At 32.8% G+C, this 20,861-nt stretch overlaps 3 long non-coding RNA genes, 13 other non-coding genes and 1 pseudogene across 16 annotated transcripts; all 17 read left to right on the forward strand.

Annotated features, from left to right (window-relative positions):
- The first annotated feature begins 917 nt into the window (after positions 1–917).
- LOC103009220 (uncharacterized) lies at positions 918–8,839 on the forward strand. The gene is made up of 5 exons (XR_450695.2): positions 918–983; positions 2,841–2,878; positions 4,323–4,399; positions 6,400–6,485; positions 8,787–8,839. It is a non-coding gene; the product is annotated as an uncharacterized LOC103009220 (long non-coding RNA).
- Positions 1,547–1,621, forward strand: LOC114237291 (small nucleolar RNA SNORD113/SNORD114 family). The gene has a single exon (XR_003622984.1). It is a non-coding gene; the product is annotated as a small nucleolar RNA SNORD113/SNORD114 family (small nucleolar RNA).
- On the forward strand, positions 3,624–3,701 carry LOC114237285 (small nucleolar RNA SNORD113/SNORD114 family; annotated as a pseudogene).
- LOC114237284 (small nucleolar RNA SNORD113/SNORD114 family) lies at positions 5,010–5,084 on the forward strand. The gene has a single exon (XR_003622980.1). It is a non-coding gene; the product is annotated as a small nucleolar RNA SNORD113/SNORD114 family (small nucleolar RNA).
- LOC114237275 (small nucleolar RNA SNORD113/SNORD114 family) lies at positions 7,161–7,235 on the forward strand. Its single transcript, XR_003622972.1, has one exon. It is a non-coding gene; the product is annotated as a small nucleolar RNA SNORD113/SNORD114 family (small nucleolar RNA).
- A 619-nt stretch (positions 8,840–9,458) lies between the features above and the next one.
- Positions 9,459–9,532, forward strand: LOC114237346 (small nucleolar RNA SNORD113/SNORD114 family). The gene has a single exon (XR_003623035.1). It is a non-coding gene; the product is annotated as a small nucleolar RNA SNORD113/SNORD114 family (small nucleolar RNA).
- Positions 9,533–10,832: 1,300 nt separating this feature from the next.
- Positions 10,833–15,131, forward strand: LOC103009030 (uncharacterized). The gene is made up of 3 exons (XR_450694.2): positions 10,833–10,896; positions 12,634–12,675; positions 15,047–15,131. It is a non-coding gene; the product is annotated as an uncharacterized LOC103009030 (long non-coding RNA).
- Positions 11,260–11,332, forward strand: LOC114237276 (small nucleolar RNA SNORD113/SNORD114 family). Its single transcript, XR_003622973.1, has one exon. It is a non-coding gene; the product is annotated as a small nucleolar RNA SNORD113/SNORD114 family (small nucleolar RNA).
- LOC114237323 (small nucleolar RNA SNORD113/SNORD114 family) lies at positions 13,212–13,282 on the forward strand. The gene has a single exon (XR_003623013.1). It is a non-coding gene; the product is annotated as a small nucleolar RNA SNORD113/SNORD114 family (small nucleolar RNA).
- On the forward strand, positions 14,675–14,749 carry LOC114237306 (small nucleolar RNA SNORD113/SNORD114 family). The gene has a single exon (XR_003622998.2). It is a non-coding gene; the product is annotated as a small nucleolar RNA SNORD113/SNORD114 family (small nucleolar RNA).
- A 308-nt stretch (positions 15,132–15,439) lies between the features above and the next one.
- LOC114237308 (small nucleolar RNA SNORD113/SNORD114 family) lies at positions 15,440–15,511 on the forward strand. Its single transcript, XR_003623000.1, has one exon. It is a non-coding gene; the product is annotated as a small nucleolar RNA SNORD113/SNORD114 family (small nucleolar RNA).
- Positions 15,512–16,423: 912 nt separating this feature from the next.
- On the forward strand, positions 16,424–16,498 carry LOC114237303 (small nucleolar RNA SNORD113/SNORD114 family). Its single transcript, XR_003622995.1, has one exon. It is a non-coding gene; the product is annotated as a small nucleolar RNA SNORD113/SNORD114 family (small nucleolar RNA).
- Positions 16,499–17,150: 652 nt separating this feature from the next.
- Positions 17,151–17,223, forward strand: LOC114237339 (small nucleolar RNA SNORD113/SNORD114 family). The gene has a single exon (XR_003623028.2). It is a non-coding gene; the product is annotated as a small nucleolar RNA SNORD113/SNORD114 family (small nucleolar RNA).
- A 920-nt stretch (positions 17,224–18,143) lies between these two features.
- LOC114237305 (small nucleolar RNA SNORD113/SNORD114 family) lies at positions 18,144–18,218 on the forward strand. The gene has a single exon (XR_003622997.1). It is a non-coding gene; the product is annotated as a small nucleolar RNA SNORD113/SNORD114 family (small nucleolar RNA).
- Positions 18,219–18,466: 248 nt separating this feature from the next.
- Positions 18,467–20,139, forward strand: LOC103008639 (uncharacterized). Its single transcript, XR_450692.2, has 3 exons — positions 18,467–18,774; positions 19,546–19,668; positions 20,073–20,139. It is a non-coding gene; the product is annotated as an uncharacterized LOC103008639 (long non-coding RNA).
- On the forward strand, positions 19,104–19,178 carry LOC114237332 (small nucleolar RNA SNORD113/SNORD114 family). The gene has a single exon (XR_003623022.1). It is a non-coding gene; the product is annotated as a small nucleolar RNA SNORD113/SNORD114 family (small nucleolar RNA).
- Positions 20,140–20,465: 326 nt separating the features above from the next.
- LOC114237329 (small nucleolar RNA SNORD113/SNORD114 family) lies at positions 20,466–20,538 on the forward strand. Its single transcript, XR_003623019.1, has one exon. It is a non-coding gene; the product is annotated as a small nucleolar RNA SNORD113/SNORD114 family (small nucleolar RNA).
- The last annotated feature ends 323 nt before the right edge of the window (positions 20,539–20,861 follow it).

Consider the following 20,861-nt stretch of genomic DNA (forward strand, 5'->3'; position numbering starts at 1 on the left):
CCATCCATGTTGCTGCAAATGGCATTATTTCATTCTTTTTTATGGCTGAGTAGTATTCCATTACACACACACACACACACACACACACACACACCACATCTTCTTTATCCATTCATCTGTTCATGGACACTTAGGTTGCTTCCATATCTTGGCAATTGTAAATAATGCTGCTATGAACATTGGGGTGCATGTATCTTTTCAAATTCGTGGGTTTTTTTCTGAATATATACCCAGGAGTGGAATTGCTGGATTATATGATAGTTCTATTTTTAGGTTTTTGAGAAACCTCCATACTGTTTTCCACATTTTACATTCCTACCAACAGTATATGAGCATTTCCTTTTCTCCACATCCTTGCCAACATTTGTTATTTGTGTTATGTTTCATGATGGCCATTCTGACAGGTGTGAGGTGGTATCTCATTGTGGTTTTGATTTGTATTTCCCTGATGATTAGCGATGTTGAGCATCTTCTCATGTGCCTCTTGGCTGCCTGCTTTTCCTCTTTGGAAGAATGCTTATTCAGTTCTTCTGCTCATTTTTAATCAGTTTTTTTTTTATGTTGAGTTGTATGAGCTGTTTGTATATGTTGGATATTAACCCCTTATTGGATTTAAATGTACCCAAATAAAGATTTAAATGTACCTAATTCTGCAAAAGTAGCATCCATTAAAATTATCTTTTATTCTGTTAAAACTGTTAAACTATAAAGATATTTTTGATAAATATCTTTCTTATTCTTATGTGTGAATTCAACAGTGGCTATAATTAAAAGTATCTAAAAGTAAAAGTCGAATACTGGATTAATTAAAAAGGACCAAAGTTTATAACTACCTAGCTCCAAGTAACTAAAATACGCTTAAATTCTAGTTTAATTCTCCTTCTTCCTCTACAGAATGATCACAGGACAGCACACTTATTCATTTTCTAAGAAGCAAAATCTTGGCAGTTAGCTCTGTGAGTTAAGAACCTAGAGAAAAATAAGTAAGTAAGACTTGAAGTTCCTATCCTTGGGTAGGATGATTTGTTCACAAATATTTAGTGGTATTTCAAAAGGATCAATGTGTATAAAGGAAATAAAAATCCCCAATATGGACCAATGATGGGAATATGTTATGAATCAAAAATTATGTTTAGTTTAATTCAGCAGTCTAATTCAGTAGTTGTTTCGTTCATTTTTAGAACTACTTAATATTACATTATATGATCCTCCACAAATGACTTAAACATTCTCGTATTGGTATAGCACTGACTGATAACTCTGTGGCAACCCACAAGCCCGTGGAAGACTCTGTGTTTGAGAAGTGATTAAAGATGGTGGTTTCATCACTTTTCATTGAACCATCGTTAAAACATGGGCAAACTAAATAAAAGAAGCACCCAGAAGGACCAATGGTGAATGTGGATTTGGTATGAAGCATGGATGTTGATTGATCACACATGTTCTCTGAGGTCCATTATAAAAGGAGATTTTGTTCCTGGAGTTTTATGATTGTATTGTTATTCATGGATCAATTAATAAGTAAATACAGAAAGAACAACGTGTCTGGATCGATGATGAGTTCCATGGGGTATCTGAAACAGGAGTTTTGATTAAACCCATATGCACTTCTGAGGTCCATGGCAAAGAGACACATGGTTAAATTATTCCCTCTGTGGGAAATGAGCACATGGTACCTTGTGTTTGTACTTTTATGGTTCTTGGGGATGGATTGTATTTTTATTATAAAGTTGACCCATAAATAGGTAAAATGTATCAATAAATTAAAAAATATAATAAGTCATGTACCTATTATTAAGGAATGTAACGAAACATGGATTGTTATTAAAATCTAGCTGAGACTCTGACTCTTTACTATACATTAATAGTAGAGACTGTTACTGCTCTGGAAGGTGGTATATGTATGGTCATTTGTATATAACAGTTTTTGTTCTGTGTTGGTCGTGGGTTGCTCACTGGTTGTGGTATTAAGGAAATGCAAATGCATTTACTTGTATAAATACTTGTTTAAATAACCACGTAATTGAGAGCCAGAGACCACTGATGAGAATGTTTGGTAAGACAACACTTCTAATTAATCCGATCCTTTTTTTCATTGATTTTTGTTAAAACAATAAAAAAAGAAGCAAGTCTGTTATTCTCAATGGCAATGACCATAGATAGACATAAATTTTGTTCAGTGTTCTTGTCTAGTGGATAAGATCACAGATACTAATATGTTTGTATAAGAGAAAGAAGGTATAATTTTATATCTCAATCTATTTTTAAGAAGTCAGCAAACCACAGACCAGTTCAGAACACATGTTTTGATATCAGGATACTGATTCATCTTGTTTTCTGAGTCAGATATTCTAGGAAAAATTCTAAGCTCTTCTATTTTTTGAATGGTACACCTGAACCTTTCCAAGTTCCAGTAATTTGATTCTGGGTTAGTGTCTAACCATTTTGAGTTTTCTTTAGAAAAATAAAGACATGATAATATTATTCCCTGAAAAATAAAATAAATCAGTAGGTGAATGAATCCGTAAGTCCATATAGTGGAGGATTGGTGAGATTGTACCATGAAACATATTAAATATGTCCAATTCTGCAGAAGTAAGTCCAATAAGATGATCTTGGCTCTTCCTATGTAAGTAGCAGGCAAAGTCAGATATCTCTAATTGTAGTTTTAATTTTGTGTTGAATAATGAATTCAGTGGTATTCATACTATTTAATAGTAAAATTTAAGTAAGTAAATAAAGGAGTGCCATTCTTAGGAAAATGATGAGAATGTGTTATAACAATTTGAAAAAAGCTAACTCTATAGTTTTTAATAATAGGCTCTTTTTTTTCTTTATAGAATGAACACCACACATCTGATTTAATCATTCTCTAAAGGTGAAGACCCTTACTTCTGAGACTAAGGAGCTTAAAGACCGAACTAAGGAAACATCAATGTTGGTGTTCTAAGCTCCGATGGGAGTTATTAATGGGATCCCACTAAATTATTTCAATAAAATAAATAGTTAAATAGTACATGAAATTAAGGAATGCCAGTTACCAGCCCATGATTGGAATGTGTCATAAACTAACATTTATGATTAATTTGACTCAGCCCGACTAAGGACCATTACTAAAGTGATGGAGGGCATTTCACATATTTTCAGAGCAGTTTAACTTCCTACTTAATATTCTTGCCACATTTGCTGAATCCATTTCTTCATTGATTAAGACCTCAGTTGTTAACTCTTTGAGGCTGGAGTACTTTGGAAGATGGCAGATGTCATTTTTGTCAGTTGTGGGCTAAGATGATAGGTCTGTGGTTGTTGATTACACTAGCTTTAATGTAAGGCCAAATCAAGTGAAAGAGTAGCAGGTGGGCACTAATCTTAAGAAAGGGATTGATATGAAGCAAGCATGCTGATTAACCCCTACATGTAAAACAGAGCCTCACAGTGAAAAGTGACTGAGTCTATTCGCTCTGCATGAACAGGGGCAATGAACAGATCTTGGTTGTATTTAAGGCTTTTGTTCTTAGTTTTGCGTCACCGAAGGTTATTGATTGTATAATTATTCGTGAATTCATGAACGAGTGAATCAGTTCAAGAAGACATAAGTAGATGAAGAAATAGAAAGACATGCCTGGGTCGATGATGGGTATTGGTGGAGGTATCTGAGTCAATAACTTTGATTAAGCGCTCTGTGTAACTTTGAGGTCCACTATGGAAAGAGAACTAGTAAATATTCTCTGTAGACATTAACTAGTAGTAGAAGTTAGGAAAAGGCAATAAACTTGTTCCTGGGCTTTTGTGGTTCATGGATATGGATTGTATTATTGCAAGTGAATCAGAGCACGAATAAAGAAAGAAATGTACATCTGAAAAACGAAGAGATCTGCTCATGGAACAATCAGTAGAGTGCAATAAAATAAGTATTAATATTAATACAATTCTGAAGTAAAATGAACAGGTTTAGTCTGTAATCCTCTTTCACATGGAACATATGAGTATCTGTGGTCAGGAGGCAATGTTTTGAGTTTTGGTAGTTTGCTATTTTTTAATTAGGAAAAGGAAAAGTGTTTGCATCAGTCAATAATCTATTAAATAACCATGTACTTAACAGATGTTTATATTCTTGGATATTTGTAATTGTTACAGATCTTAATCTTGGGCTAGGTGGTGGAGTTAATAATGTTTATTATATTATTCATAACTAAGAATTCAATACTGGATTAGTAAAAAAATTACATTTTTGAGCCAAAGTTTATTGTTATCTAGTTCTGCCTGATTAACAATCATTAAAAAATTGAAATCTAGTCTAAATCTGCTTTTTTCCTCCCCAGAGTGAACACAGGACAGCTGATTTAATCACTTAATAAAGAATTGTTATCGTAAGCAAGGAGCATAAAGTCTAATATAAGTAAGTCCCTTGGTTCACATTCTTTGTTTGAATGGTTTATTCATGAACGTTAGCTGAAGAATTCCAAAGTAATAATTATGTACTACATACATGAAATATATAAAACACTTCAACTATGGACCAATGACGGGAATGTGTTACAAACCCCAAATTATGTTTAATCTAAATCAGCACAACTGAGGTCATTTTAAAAGGAGATAGAAGTTATTTAATTTATTCTCCAAGCTGTTTAATATTATTTTCTATTTTCTACCATGGTTGATTTCACCATTTGCATATGGGTAGAGGGGCTGATGACTCTTTGTGGGCAGCCCAGAGGTGATTCAGATGGTGGTTTCATTATTTTTCATGGAACCATCTTTGACGTACAGATGAATTAAATAAAAGAGGGCCACACAGGAAGCAATGCTGAATGTGGGTTTGATACAAAGCCGGGATGTTCACCCATCCACATGTGCAGGTTTGAGTTCCATTATAGAAGAAATGTCGTTTATTAGCTCTATAGGGTGAGAACCTAAAATTCAAGGATCTTGTTTTTGGAATTTTGTGATTGTATTATTATTTGTGCATCAGAAAATTAATCAATAAATGAAAAAAATTTTTTCTAGCAAGGACCAGTGATGAATCTCATGGGGTTTCTGAAACAAGAATTTTGATTAAGCCCATCTGCAACTCTGAGGTCCAAAGCGAAGAGACATCTCATTATTCTCTTTGTGGGAAATGCGCGTACAACACCTTATTCTCAGGCTTTTTGGTTTGGGGTATGAATTAGAATAAATTTAGCCTATGAATAAAGAAATATATCAGTGAATGAGGAATAAGAGAGATATATGTGTACTACTTTTTAAAGCATGTAATGAAACATTGATAATTACAAAAACAATTTTGAGATTTTTAGTCCCAGTAAATTAATAGTCAAGGCTCTTATCATTTTTGTAAGGAGCATATGGTCATTTGCACACAAAACTCAATGTTTTTGTTTTGTGTGGAGGCGAGTTGCCAATCGATCATTTTATTAAGGAAAAAGAAATACATTTACATAAATAGTTGATTGAATAAACTGTGTAATTGGGAGGGAAAGCATGGAATGATGATGAGACTCTTTTATTCAACCACATTTGTGATTAATTCAATCTTTTTATGCAATTTTATGTTGCATACAAACAAACTTAAATTAAAGGAACCAGTTTGCTATTCTTTTGGGTAATGACATTAGGACAAATGTAAATATTATTCAAGGTGCTTATCCAGTGTGGGTGGGTCACAGATATTGAAGTTTAATTATAAGTGAACAAATGTATACATTTGTATCTCAATAAATTTTTCAAAAATGTCAGCCAGTATTGCCTCAATGGAAAGCATGCAATTGGATGTAAAGATTGTGATTCATCATGTTTTACACAACTGATGTCCACAGGAAGATAAAGAGTCATAGGCCTTTCCAATGGTGTACATAGACATTTGTAAATAATAGTGTTTCAGTTCTGGTTTGATGATTGTTTAAGCTTTTTGGAATTCTTTTAGAAAAATAAAGGGATGGTCTTATTATTCCATGAGTAATTAAATAAAGGAATTAGTGAGTGAATTAATAAATATATTAAGTAGGGTAAAGCTTGGACCATTGGTGAGATTGTGCCATGAGTTGAATCTCCCATGTATCCAATGCCACACAAATAAAGTTCAATAAAAAAGATGATCTTGGCTCTTCGTGGGTAGTAAGTAGGGAGACATATTCTTTTTTTTTTTTTTTTTTTTTTTTTGGGAGACATATTCTTAATAATTATAGTTATTTTTCTTCTGTTTACTGCTAGATCCAGTGGTGTTCATTGTATTATTTAAAATTAAAAAATTGCACAAGTTAATAAATATAAAGTAGAGCTCTCTCTTTCCAAATGTTGAGAATAGAAAGCAAACCAAGGATTATTGTTACCTGATTATTGATTTTTAAAAATGGGTAATTGTAGATTGATTCTTTTTAAAATTTGCTTTTTACTGCTCAGAATGAACAACTCTACCATATTTGATTATTAGCCCATGGCAAAGATCTTGAGTTTTACCTCTTTGGATAAAGAGAGAAGAGATCTATGTAAGTAATAAAGTTCATGTTCTACTTGGGGGGCTTGGTCATGGGTATCCACTGAGATGTTTTGAAGGAATAAATGGCTACATACACAAACAATTCAAGGTGGTCATGCATTGACCAATGATTAAAATGTGTTAGGAATTCAGAATTATGATTACTCCATTTCAGCATTTCAGCATGACTGAATTTATTAGGACAACAAGATGAAAGGCATTTCACTCATTTTCAGAAAATTTTAATATTCCATTTAATTTTTTTACCACAGTGGATATAAACTTCTCCATTGGTATTGTTATAGACTGTGAACCCACTGAGGAGGAGAATATACAAAAATGGAAAATTTTGCATTTTTCTTAGTTGTGGTATAAAATGGAAGTTCATTGTTCATCTTTAAAATATGGATGTTAAGTGAAAGAGGTCCAAGCATGGACGAATGGCTAATATGAAACTGATATGATGCAAGGAAATGGATTCACTCATATTTTCAATGCTGGGCTGCATTGCACAAAGAGAGCTACTTCTCTAGCTCTGTAGGAAGTGAATGTTCACAGACATATTCATATCTTCAAGGATCTTGGTTTTATTTTCCTAATTAATGGACATTGACTGTATTATTATTAATGAATCAATGAATAAGTCAAGAACAATATATCAAACAAAGGCACAGAATACCAAGTCTGGATCGATGATGAGTATGCGTGGGGCATCTGAATAACATTTTGATTAAACCCAGTCTGTAACTCTGAGGTCCGTTGCATCTTTGGGAAATGTGCTTACAGAGGAAGTCAGAAATATTCAAGGATTGTGTTCTTGACCTTTTGTTGTTTATGAATATGGATTGTATTATTGTAAGTAAATAAATGTATGAATAAATAAAGTATAAATAAAGAGGAGGGCTACACCTTATCCAATTATGAAAGGAGCTTATGAACCAAAAATTATTGTTAATACATTTCTGAAAATTTGAGTTCAATAAAATAGACCAAGGCTACTCCTCCTTTGGGAGCATAGATATATGTGAACATCAATGTTGTTCTTGGTTGGTGGTGAGTTTCTGGTTGTATGTCTTACTTTAAGAATATTTACATAACTGTACAATAATAATACTTAATAAATATATTCAATAGTAATATAACAAATCATGATAAACATATTAATATAACGTTTAATAAGTAGTAGTTTAATATAATCAATAATGAAAAATAAAATACAAATGATTAGATAGTTACTGAAACATACAAAAGGTCTAAGCATGAGATTTGAGAATATACTAATTATGAATCCTCTTGTGTTCATTGATTTTTATTTTTAAAAAAGTAAATGCATGTTGTTGATGATTTTTGTGAGTAATCATCAAATGGATAGATTTAGTGTCTCTCAGCATTTTTGTCAAGTGTTCTTAGGCTTCACCAATATTAGTGCTATTATTATAAGTGAGTAAAAGCATAATTTCATATCTCAATCTATTACTTAAAAGAGTACAAACTGTGGGCCAGTTAGGAGCATATGTAATATGTGAAGGAGCATGATTAATCCTGTTTTATTGCCTAGAAATCCACTTAAATAAAAAAGATCTGAGCCCCTCCATCTTTAAGGAAGGATCATATAGACCCCACTCTCTAAACACATCTTGCTGTTAACATTTAAATTCAAACAGCCAAAAATAAAAATTTAGTTCCTTAGTAACACTAGGCACATTTCAAGCTATAAGTGGCCAGTGGCTACCATTTTGGTCATTGCTGATAGAGAAAGATGCATGTAATAGTATTTAGTTTTGAATAGCAGATGGCTCTATCAGTTTGTATTTCCTTAAAAAAAAAAGTCTAGATAATTAAATTATGCTTAGAATTATTAAATAAATGAGTGAATAAATTAATCAATAAGTACATGAGTTAAAGTATATGGCACCAAGGGGTCAGAATGTTTTTTGAAATAAGAATTTAAATTCATCACATTTTGCAAAAGTTTTCCCCATTAAAAAAATTATGTGGCCTTTTTGCGATTAGGTAGGGGTATAGCCAAATATTAATAATAGTTATAGTTTTTATATTGGGTGATAGATCAAAACATCTTCATAAAAACATTTAAAAAGTCTTCATTATTTTATTTCACACTAAAAATTAAGTCAATAGATGAAAAGGATACCACTGTTGGATGGATTGATGAAAATGTGACACAAACCAATGTTTCTGGTTAATCTAGTAATGCAGAACTAACTTCTATTTTAAAAATCTAAGTTTACACTTTTCATTCTTTTAAAAATCTGCCTTTTCCTTCTGAATGAACACTCCACGTTGGATTCAGTCGTTGTCCAATGATGAAGATCTTAGCTGTTACTTCTGTAGGTAAGGAGCAATGTAAGTAACAATCAAAGTTTCTGTTTTTTGTTTGTATGGTTTGTTCATGTGTGGTCACTGAGGTAGTTCAAGAGAACAAAAGGCTGTATACATAAAAACCAAATCCAAGAACACCAAGTATGGACCAATAGTGAAGAATGTGTTATGGGCCAAGGAGTAGAATTAACGCATTTCAGCACCTCTGAGATTCATTTTAAAAAGAAATGAAAGGTATTTAATTAATTTTCAGAACCATTTGCTATTTCATATTATTTCTGCACTGCAGTTGGTTTAAGCATTTCCATATTGTTAGAGATCCAGCCTATTAATTGTTTAGAGGAAGCTCTTAGAAGGTGGAACTTATTGTGTGTGTTCTAGATGTAGGGTACCATTGTGGTTTTTGGATGTTCACTACAGCATGTTTAAAATTGGGTGAATTAAATCAACATGGCCCAATGATGGGTCATTTTTTGTGATGGTACTGAGATGAAGCAAGGCTTCACTTAGATCTTGTCTGAAAGCTCTGTCAGAAATCAGTCTAGAGACAATTATCATAGTTATATCAAGGATCCTGTTTTTGGGAGTCTGTGACTCATGGGAAAATGAAGGTATAAATAACAAAGAAAAAGAATGCCAAGCCTGGACCAATGATGAGATTGGAGGGTGTCTGAATCAAAACTTTTGATTAAAGCCATCTGTAACTCTGAGGTCCATCATTTAAAAGTGGCCTTCTCTTTTTTTTCCTTTATGGAAATGACTGTATAGCAGAAGTTCAGAATATTCAGGTGTCTTGATCACAGGCATCCACACCTTCTGGGTATAGATTGATTTTCATAAGTAAATCAATGCATGAATAAATGAAGAAATGTAAAGATGGGTAAATATAAAGGAAGCTGGGCCTGGACCAGTTATGAGAGTATATAATGAAACATGGATTATTGTTATATGTTTCCATAGCACTAAATTCCAGTGAAATATATACATAAAGGCTGTTTGCCCTCTTTTGGAAGGAATATGTATACAGATGTATTTAAGATTCAGAATTATTGTTTGATGTAGGTGGTTGTTTGCTGGTTGGTTGTTTTTACTTAGAGAAGGGGAAAATTACATAAATAAATGCTTATTAAATAATTATTTAATTGAAAAAAGAATGAGCAAAGCTCATCTTCAGAATGTGCCTTATGAAAAGAGTTATTATTAGTCCAACTCTGTTCACTGAGTTTTATTAAAAACAATAAAAGCATCTAGTTTTTAAATCTCTGTGTAGTGAAATAGACATATGGCAACAATAAATATTATTCAAGTTTCCTATCTAATGTTAGTTAATTCCTAGATATTGATGTATTCTTACATGTAAATAGATGAAGTCCTAATCACAGTCAATAGTCTAAAAGGAGGCAAACATGGCTCAGTAAGAAGCAAGAATAATGACTAATCTTTTTGTATACTACTAATCCTCTCTTCCTAGTTTAGGTATGAACATATAGACATGTACATGAAGATCATTTCTATTCTGGGTTGTTCATGGGTTTATCACTTTGTGTGTGCGTGTGTTGGTATATTTGAATATATGATCGAGTATTCCATGAATAAGTCCATAAATGAATAAATAAAACAATGAACAATTGAATTAAAATATGAGTAGGGTCAAGCATAGACCTTGGTCAGACTATGCCATGAATCACAGATTTTAAATTCAACCATTTCTACACAAATTGAGACCATTAAAAAAAGATTATCTAGGCTCTTACCTATGTGGGTAGGGGTCTATAGACAGATATGAGCAATAGTCATAGTTCTTATTTTTGAGTGATGAATTCAACAGTGTTCATTATATTATTTAAAAGTAATAGTTAAATCAAGTAATAAAAAGGAGTGCTGTTCTCAGGTCAGTGATGAAAATGACACTTGAATCAACTTAATGATTAACGTAGTACCACGCAACTAATGTCCTTTTAAATCAATCTAATTCTCAACTGTTCATTCTTTTGAACATTGGCATTTAACTCCACAGAATGAAGACCATGGCTGCTTTAATCAGTCTGTTTTGAGGAAGATCTTGACTGTTACCTTTGTGGGTAAGGATTCTAATGACTAAAATAAAATAATAATAGTCAAAAGATCTTGTCAAAAGATCTTGGAGTGAATTTTTCATTAGTGTTTGTTGAATTATTTAGATTAGGAAGATGCAAGAGAGCTGGAAGAGGAAGGATACAAAGCAAGGATGATAATTGATCCATACATACCTCAATGAGGGCCACTACAAAAAGAGATCTCATCTATTGAGAAAGACCTAGTTTATGGGAAAAGAGCCTATACACAGATGTTGGTCATATTCAAGGGTCTTGTTCTTGGCTTTTTTAAAATTCATGGATATTGATGTTATTACTGTTGGTGGATCAGTGAACAACGGTATAAATGAAGAAAAAGATTGCTTAGCCTGGATCGATGATGAGTACCCTGGGGTGTCTGAAGTCAAGGACTTTGATTAAACCCTATAACTCTGAGGTCCATTACAAAAAGATTCATTCCTCTTTGTTATCTCTACAGGAAATGAACTTGTTCAAGGAGTTAAAAATATTCAAGAGTTTGTTCTTGTGCTTGGGTTTCTGAGTATTGTATTTTCAGTAAATCAATGCATGAATAAATCGAGAAAGTATAAATGAATAAGGACAAAATGGTTTATTCTTGGTCCAAATATGGGAGAATGTAATGTAATATATGTAATATAAAAATCATTATTAATACATTTCTGAAGCACTGAGTTCCAGTAAAATAAATTGATTAAAGCTGACCATTTTGAGTAAAGAGCATTTCAATAAATGGGTGTAAGAGCTCATGCTGTTTTTCTGGGTTGGGTTGTTGGTTTTTGTTTTATTAAGATAAGGGCAAAACATTTACTTAAATTAATTATTGATTAAATAACTACATAATTGAGAGTGGGCTTATACTTGGACCCATGTTGAGAATGTCACATGACCAGTTATGATTAATTCAATGATCTTCTACTTTTTAATTAAAAAAAAACAAGAAAAAATTATCTGATCTTTTTTCTGTGCCTAATGAGCATATGGACAGGCATTAATATTGTTCTGTTTCTGTGGAGTCACAAGTATTAATGTTATTATTATAAACGTATCAAGGAATAAGTTAATATTTTAATCAGTTCCTTGAAAGAAGGTAACGCATGGCCCAGTGAGGACCATGTGTTATGAAACAAGGAGAGTGATTAATCCAGTTCTAACAATTGCTCTCTAGATAAAAAAACTAGACCTAGGCTCTTAATTTTTGAAATGGTCAATATATTTAGAGAGGATTTCTCTTCCTGGCTTGTTGGTGCAATTACTTTAAAAAAAATGGAAGATAAAATGACTCTATGTATAGCTATATACATACATACATATATAAAGGTGGGACAAGCATGGACAGTTGCTGAGAATGTGCTTGAATCTAAGACTCAGATTAACCGAATTCTCTCCAAGAAAGGTTCATTTAGAAAGTTGTTATAGCTCTTACCTGACTGGGTAGGGGACACACAAGCAGACATGTGTAATAGTCATAGTTCTTATTCTTTTGTCTGGTGTTGCTTTCAGAGGTGTTCATTATATTCGTTACATTTAATACTTGATTCAATCAATCAAGCAATATACCATGAAGAGTTTTAATATACAACAAGCACTAAGGTTTATTCCTCATCAGTTGTTCACTTGGAGTCAACTAGAAAAATCTGAATCTAGCCTGTCCTATCTATCTATCTATCTATCTATCTACCTAATCTAATCTGTCTATTTTCACATTTGCTTTGTACTCTACAGAATGGTTGCGCAATGATTCAATTAAGGACTATAGAAACTTACGTAAGTAACAGTCAAAGTAATTGCTTCTGGTTTGGTGGTTTGTCATGGGTGTTAACTCTGTTATTGGAAGGGAATAAATGGCTAGATGTACAAATTAAATGAATGGAGATCATGTGTGGGCCAATTCAGTACATCTGTGGTCAATTAAGGAGAAAAAAGAAAGACCATTTTATTTATTTTCACAGTTAATTATTCAATTAATTAATTAATGTACAATGTATTATCAATTTTAATTTGAGTCACAGTTGATTTAAACCTCCCTCTATAAAGACATGGTTTTGTCACATTCAAACAGTAAAATGGGGTCAATATAAAGTATTGTATTAATTAATCTATATAGAAAACATTGTGGCCAATTAATGAAATATATATATATTGTCAGTGGGAAGTAATTCTATAGAGAAATGTTAGAGATATTCAAGGATCTTGTTTCAAGTTTTTATGACCTCCAGGCATTTATTTTATTATTATTAGTGAATTGATGACTTAATCAATAAAAACATGCAGACATGATTGAAGATAATGAGGGCCAATCCTGGACCAATGGTGATGCTGGTGGGGTATGAGTCATGGATGATGAGTACTTGTCTGGAACTCTGAGGTCCAACCCAGTAAGAAATCTAGTCTATACCATACGTCCGTTAGAAATTATCCTGTGGACATATGTTAGGAATATTCAAGGATCTTGTTCTTAGTTTTTGTTATGGAATTTGATTCTGTTATTATAGGTGGACCAACGAAAGAATCAATCAGTAAATACAGTTGACCCTTGAACAACACGTGATGTAACCCCATGCAGTCGAAAGTCCTTGTAAGGCTATCTCTGCTTCAGAAGCAAAGGGATTGATAAATGACTCACCCAAGGCTAAGAATCTTAAATAGTTTGGATAGAATCAGGACTCAAACCCTGGTTCTTTTGATACCACATGTTGTGATCTCTAATCAAACACAAATTTTTCCCACACTTAGTTGATTTAAAGATCCCTAAAATGAAAATACAGGTACTATATTTATTGAAAAAAATCCATGTACAAATGGACCCATGCAGTTCAAACCCCATGTTGTTCAAGGGTCAACTGTATACAAATAAGTAAAGAGGGTGAAGCATTGTCCAATTATGATAATATGTCATGAAGTAAGAGAATCTGTTAATATATGTTAAAAACACTGATTCAATTAAGAAGGACATGGTTTTATGTTATTTCTTTGGCTAATGGTTCTATAGAAAGCACAAGTAATTATTATTATTCCTATTCTGGCTCAGTGGCAAGTTTGATATTTTCTTGAGGGAAATATCAATAAATATTACCCCCAATTAATGAATACCGAAATTACTGATGTAATGAAAGGTGAAATACAAGGATTAATGAAGATAATATCTCAGTGTTTTTTTCATCTTCTCTGCTTTGTACTTCTTAGAGTGGGCACACCAAGCCAACTTAAACACCTTGCATGATCTTGAGCTCTAAGTGTAAGAAATAGTCAAAGTTCTTGTCTTGTTTTTGATGGTTTGTTTAGGATGTTAACTGTAATATTAAAAAATAATTAAATATAATAAAAAAGGCCAACCATGGCCCCCTTATAAATACGGAACTGATATGAAACATTATATTGATGAATCAATATTTGCAACCACGTAGGTCATTAGCGAAATGTAAATTCAAGGGGGCAAATGATTCTATAGAGAGATATTAGAGATTCTTTTTTTAAAAATTTTTATTTAATTAATTAATTTTTTATACAGCAGGTTCTTATTAGTTATCTATTTTATACATATTAGTGTATACGTGTCAATCCCAATCTCCCAATTCATCCCCTCCCCCCCCCCCCCCCACATCGCGCTTTCCCTCCTTGGTGTCCATATGTTTGTAGAGATTCTTGAAGGTCTTATTTTCAAGTTTTTTTTGACTCATAGATATTTATTTTACAATTGTTGCTTTATCGATAAGTTAATCGGTAAAGAAGTGTAGAAGTGAATGAAGAAAAAGTGGGCTGAGCCTGGACCAATGATGACCACTGGTAGCGTATGAGTCATGGATGGTGAATACTATGTGTCAAGACCTCTGAGGTCTATCACAATAAGAGATCTAGTCTATTTCCTCTGTTGGAAATTGCCATATTCACAGATGTTAGTAATATACAAGGATTGTGTTCTTGGTTTTTGTGTTCAAGAACTTTGATTTTATTAGTATAAACAGATAAATGAAAGAATCAGTCAATAAAAACAAATAAATATGAATAAGTGAAGCACTGTAAATTATGAAAATTAATAAATCCCTAAGAGACTGAATAGCTGAAATGTGGAGAACAAAGTCAATGCAGATAAGGTCTCAATTTTTAAAAATCACCTTCTGTGCTTTGTACTTCTCAGCATGGATCCATTGGAGCTGATTTAAGGATTCATCTAAGGTCACAAGATGTCTGGTTGTCTCTGTGTTTGGCACATAGAAACAAATGTGAGTTTTTATGGGTAAACACTCTGTATTTGAAAAGTATGAAATATAAACAAAGAATACCAGACATGGTCCATTGATTAATAATGCAGCATTATATTGATTAATTCCTATATGAAACTTTGAGGGTGATTAATGAAAGAGATATATCAGTGTAGTAAACGATTCTATAGACAGAAGTAAAACTATTCAAGGCCTATGTTCTAGGTTTTTTGTGCTTCATAGGTATTCATTTTATTCCTATTAGAGAATTTGTTGAATTAATTACTAAACAAAGGTAGACAAGAGTGGGGGAAAAAAAAGGCCAGTCCTGGGCCAGTGATGACCACTGGTGGCGTATGCATCGTGCATGATGAATATGTGTCTGGAACTCTGAGGTCCAACATAAAAAAGAAATCTAGTTTACTGCCTCTGTTGGAAATGATCCTATAGACAGATTTAGGATTTATTTTATAAAGCTCATGCTCAGGGATCTTTGTGTTTATGGATTTTGATTCTATTATAATAAATGAATCAATAAAGAATCAATGTGCAGATGTAAATGAATAAGATGAAGAGGGTGAAGCATCGTCCAATTATGAAGAAATTTAAGGCTAGAGATAATATTAATAAATATGGAAACACTAAGTCAGTTAAGAAATAAATGGTTCAAGGGTGTTTCCTCTAGCTAAGGATGTTATAGATAATATAAATAATGGCCAGTATTTATTCTGGGTTAGTAGAAAGTTCAATGTGGTTTGTTTTCTAAGGAAAAAGTTATATATTACCCAATTCATATATAACATAATCACTGAAAATTAAATGTAGATACAAAGATCAGTAGAGGAAACATCTCAATCATGTTATCATCTACTCTGCTTTCTATGCTTTAGAATGGACACGCTTTAGCTGATTTAAACATATGTCTTGGTCAACAATCTCTGAATTTGCCTATACATGGAAACCAACGTGAGTAATAGTCAGTGGTCTCATCTTACTGTGGGTAGTTTGTTTAGGGTATTCTCTGAAATATTAAAAATAATATTCACTATAAGAAAAAATACTAACCATGGTCCAGTGATTAAATTGGAAATGTATGAATCATTGTTGATTAATCTATCTTTAGAATAATGAGGGTGATTAATGAAAGAAGTGTACTCAATTAGGCAGTGGTTCTAAAGAAAATTATAAAGATACTGAAGGCTCTTGTCCTTGAGCTTTTGTGACTCATAGATATTTATTTAATTACCATTAGTAAATTGATAAATTAATCAGTAAACAGAAGTAGATGGGAGTAAGAAAAAGAGTCGCAAACCTGGACTAATGATGACATCTGGTGGCGTAGGAGTCATATACGATGAATACCACGTGTCTGGAAGTCTGAGGTCCAACACAAAACAAAACCTAGTCTGTTTCCTCTCTTGCAAATCATCCCTATAAACAAGGATATTGTTCTTCTAATTTTGGATCCATGAATTTCTATGTTATTAATATAAATAGATCAATGATAGAACCAATAAACAAAGTATAACTAAATAAAAACAAGAATGAAGCCTTATCAACCATGAGTATATGTGGTGAGGCAAGAAGTATTATTAATATAAATTGAAGAAACTAATGCATATTAATAAATGGATGGACCAAGGGTGTTCGCTCTTTTTCTAAGGATCATATCATTATATTCATATTTATGCTTATATATGTGTATAAATCATGGAAAATAATAAATACCTTTGTGACTGAGTAAATGAAATGAGGAAAACAAGGACCAATTTAGAGAAAGTCTCAATGTTTTTCTATCATCTACTCTGCTCTGTACTCCTCAGAATGGATGCACGCTAGTGGATTTAAGCATCTTTCATGGTCACGTGCTCTATAGACCAATGTGAGTAATGCAGTAAGCAAATTCATGTCTTTGAGAGCTTCTTTTTTTCCTCAAATATTCACTGTATTGTTAGAAGTGTGGAATAGAATTAATATTAGTAATAATGAGTTAATCAATGAACTTATGCAGATGAGAATGAAGAAATAGAGGCCCATGTATGGACCAATGATGATGATTGATATCGTATGAGTCATGGATGATGAATACTATGTGTCTGAAACTCAGGTTCAGTCAAAAAAGAAATATAATCTGTTGCCTCTACTTGGTATTACACCATAGACAAATATTAGGAAAATAAAAGAGCAATTTTCTTGGTTTGTGTTCATGAATTTTGATTTTACTTAAAAAAAAATAGCCCAAAGAAATAAGTATAAGTATAAATAAGTTAAGATGAAGAGGTTGAAGCATATTCACTCTTAATATATGTGGTAAGGCAATAAAAACTATTAATATTGATTGAAAATACTGAAGTTCATTAGGAAATGTAAATGGTGCAAATGTCATACTTCTTTGGCTAAGAATGATGTAGACAATGAATAACAGGCAAAGTTCTTATTCTATGGCAGTACCAGGTTTGATATTGTTCTTTTTTCTAAGAGAAAAATAAGAAATATGACCTGAATTTATTATATTCCTAAATGACTGACCAGATGAAGGTGGAATGTGTGGATCAATAATGAGTATCTCAATGTTGTTATTATTGCTCCTGCTTTGTACGCCTCAGGGTGGATACACTGGAACCGATTTACGTATTTGGCCATGATCAGGACCTCCATGGATGACCCTGTGTGTAAGAGCATGAAGACCAGTGTGACCAACAGATTTCTCTCATGGTTTAGGTGGTTTGTGTAGGATATTCAGTGTAATACTAAAAATTATTAAATATATTCAAAGGTGGCCAAACATGGCTTAATGATTATCATGGAATTGACATGAAACTTTGTGTTGATTAATCGATATTTGCCACAATGAGGATGATTATTGAAATAAGTATATTCCATGAGGCAAAAGATTCTATAGGCAGAAGTTAGTATTTAAGATATTGTCCTTGAGTTTTTTGATTCACAGATATTTATTTTATTATTATTAATGAATTAATAAAGTGATCACTAAACAAATGTAGATGAGAATAAAGAAAAAGAGTCTAAGCTTGGACCATTGATGATGACTGATGGCATATGAGTCGTATACGATGAATACTGTGTGTCTGAAACTCTGAGGTCCAGCAAAAGAAATCTAGTCCATTTCCTCTGTTGGAAGCGTTCCTATAGACAGATGTCAGGAATATATAGGGACCTTGTTTTATTCTTTGTGGTTCACGAGTTTTTAAAAATATTATTATAAAAATGTTACTGGCCTAATAAACAAGTATATAAGTGACTAAAGATGAAGAGGGTTAAGTACTGTTCATTACTTAAATACATAGTAAAGAGAAATAATATTAATATAAGTTAGAATGGATAATTAACGGGTCAAGTGTATTATGCATTTTTGAGTAAGGATGATATAGATAGTGATATGTAATAGTCAATTATTGATCTGAGTCTGTTGCAAGCTTGATGTTTGTTTTATTAAGGAAACAACAAATAAATATTACCATAAATTAATAAATACCTAAATGACTATGTATATGAATGGTGGAAAGTATGGATCAATGGAGAAAATATCAAACTTTTTATCACCTGCTCTGCTTGGTACTATTCAGAATTGATGCCCCAGCTGATTTCAGCTTCTGCCGTGATTAAGATTGTCCTATTGCCTCTGTATTAGAAAGAGACAAAGGTGAGTAATGGTCAAGTTTGTCGTCTTAGATTGGGTCATTTGTTTAAAGGTATTCATTGAATTATTAAAAGTATTAAACATAATAAAAAAGTCAACTATGGCCCAATGATAAATATGATATGAAACATTATGTTGAGTCATCAGTATTGTGCACCATTGAGGTTGGTTAATAAAGAGAATCAGTCCATGTGTGAAATAGTTCTATAGACAGATGTTGGGAATATTCAAGGATCCTATTCTTGGATTTTGGGAATTATGTGTTTATTTTATTGTTATTAATAAATTAATGATTTACTTGATAAATGAATGAGGAAAAAGACAGCCAAACCTGAACCAATGAAGATAACTGGTAGTGTATGTGTTTTGGATGGTGAATAATATGTGTCTGGAACTTTGAGGTCCAACACAAAACATAATTCGTCAAATACCTGTGTTGGAAATGATCCTGTAGACAGATACTAGAAATATACAGAGATCATGTTCTTACCCTGGATTCATTGATTAAATTTATTATTGTTAATGAATGGATGAATGATATTACTATTAAAGAAGTATCAATAAATAGATAAAGGACCATTAAAGAAATAATAAATAAACAGATAAAAAGAGAGTGAAGCATTGTTCAACTGTGAGCATATGTGGTGAGGCAAGAATTACTATTAATAAAAATTGAAAATATTGATGCCTCTTTAGAAATAAATGTATCAAGAGTGTCACCTCTTTGGCTAAGGATCATATAGATTCATAATTAGAGTCAATTTTATTTTCTAGGTCAGTCTCAAATTTGAGGTGGTTCCTTTTGTTAAGAGAAAAAAATCTAAATTATGAAAAATTAATAACTACCTAAAGGACTGAACAAATATAATGTGGAAAGGAAAAATCCATTCAGACAAGGTCTCATTTTTATAAATTTATTTAATTTATTTATTTTTGGCTGCATTGGGTCTTCGTTGCTGCGCGCGGGCTTTCTCTAGTTGCGGCGAGTGGGGGCTACTCTTCGTTGTGGTGCGTGGACTTCTCATTGCGGTGGCTTCTCTTGTTGTGGAGCATGGGCTCTAGGCGCACTGGCTTTAGTAGTTGTGGCACATGGGTTCAGTAGTTGTGGCTCGTGGGCTCTAGAGCGCAGGCTCAGTAGTTGTGGCGAACGGGCTTAGTTGCTCCGTGGCATGTGGGATCTTCCCGGACTAGGGCTCGAACCCGTGTCCCCTGCGTTGGCAGGAGGATTCTTAACCACTGTGCCACCAGGGAAGCCCAGTCTCATTTTTAAAACATCATCTACTCTGCTTTATATTCCTCAGAATGGACCAGTCGAGCTGATTGGAAAATTCTTTCATGGTCACGTTCTCTGGTTGTCTCCACGTCTTTGGTGTACAGAGACCAATGTGAGTAATAACGTTCATGCCTTCATTCGAAAGGTTTTTTTAAAAAGTGTACTTATTGGTCACCCATGGCCAACGATAAATATGGGATTATTCCCAATCGTATTTATTAATCAATTTATGGTATTGTAAGAGTAATTAATGAAAGAGAGATATCAATGTGACAAATGATTCTATGGACAGATGTAAAATAGTCAAGGTTCTTATTCTTTGTTTTTATGTGAATCATAGGGTTTTTAAAATTAATATCAATGAATAAGAAATTAATTAATAGCTAATGTACAGGAGGATGAGCAAAAAGAGGCTGACATGTGGATCGATGATGACCGCTGGTGGAGTATGAGTCATGGATGATGACTACTTCATTCTGGAATCTGAGGTCCAATCAGAAAGAAATATAGTCTGTTGCCTCTGTTTGAGATCCTATAGACTGATTTGAGGAATCTAAAGGGACTGTTTTCTTAGACTATTTTTGTGAATTTTGATTCTTTTATTATAAATGGATCAATTAAAGAATCAGTGTACAAATATAAAAAAGTGAGGATGCCGAGCATGAAGCATATGCACTCTTAAGATATGGGGTAAGGCAATAGAAACTGTTAAAATGTGTTGAGAATACTGAATACCATTAAGAAAAATAAGTGGTTCGAGTGCCTTACCTCTTTGGCTCATGCTAATAGAGACGTTCTTATTCTGAGTCCATAGCAA

This window comes from Balaenoptera acutorostrata, chromosome 3 (genome assembly GCF_949987535.1).
Source record: "Balaenoptera acutorostrata chromosome 3, mBalAcu1.1, whole genome shotgun sequence".
NCBI lineage: Eukaryota > Metazoa > Chordata > Mammalia > Artiodactyla > Balaenopteridae > Balaenoptera > Balaenoptera acutorostrata.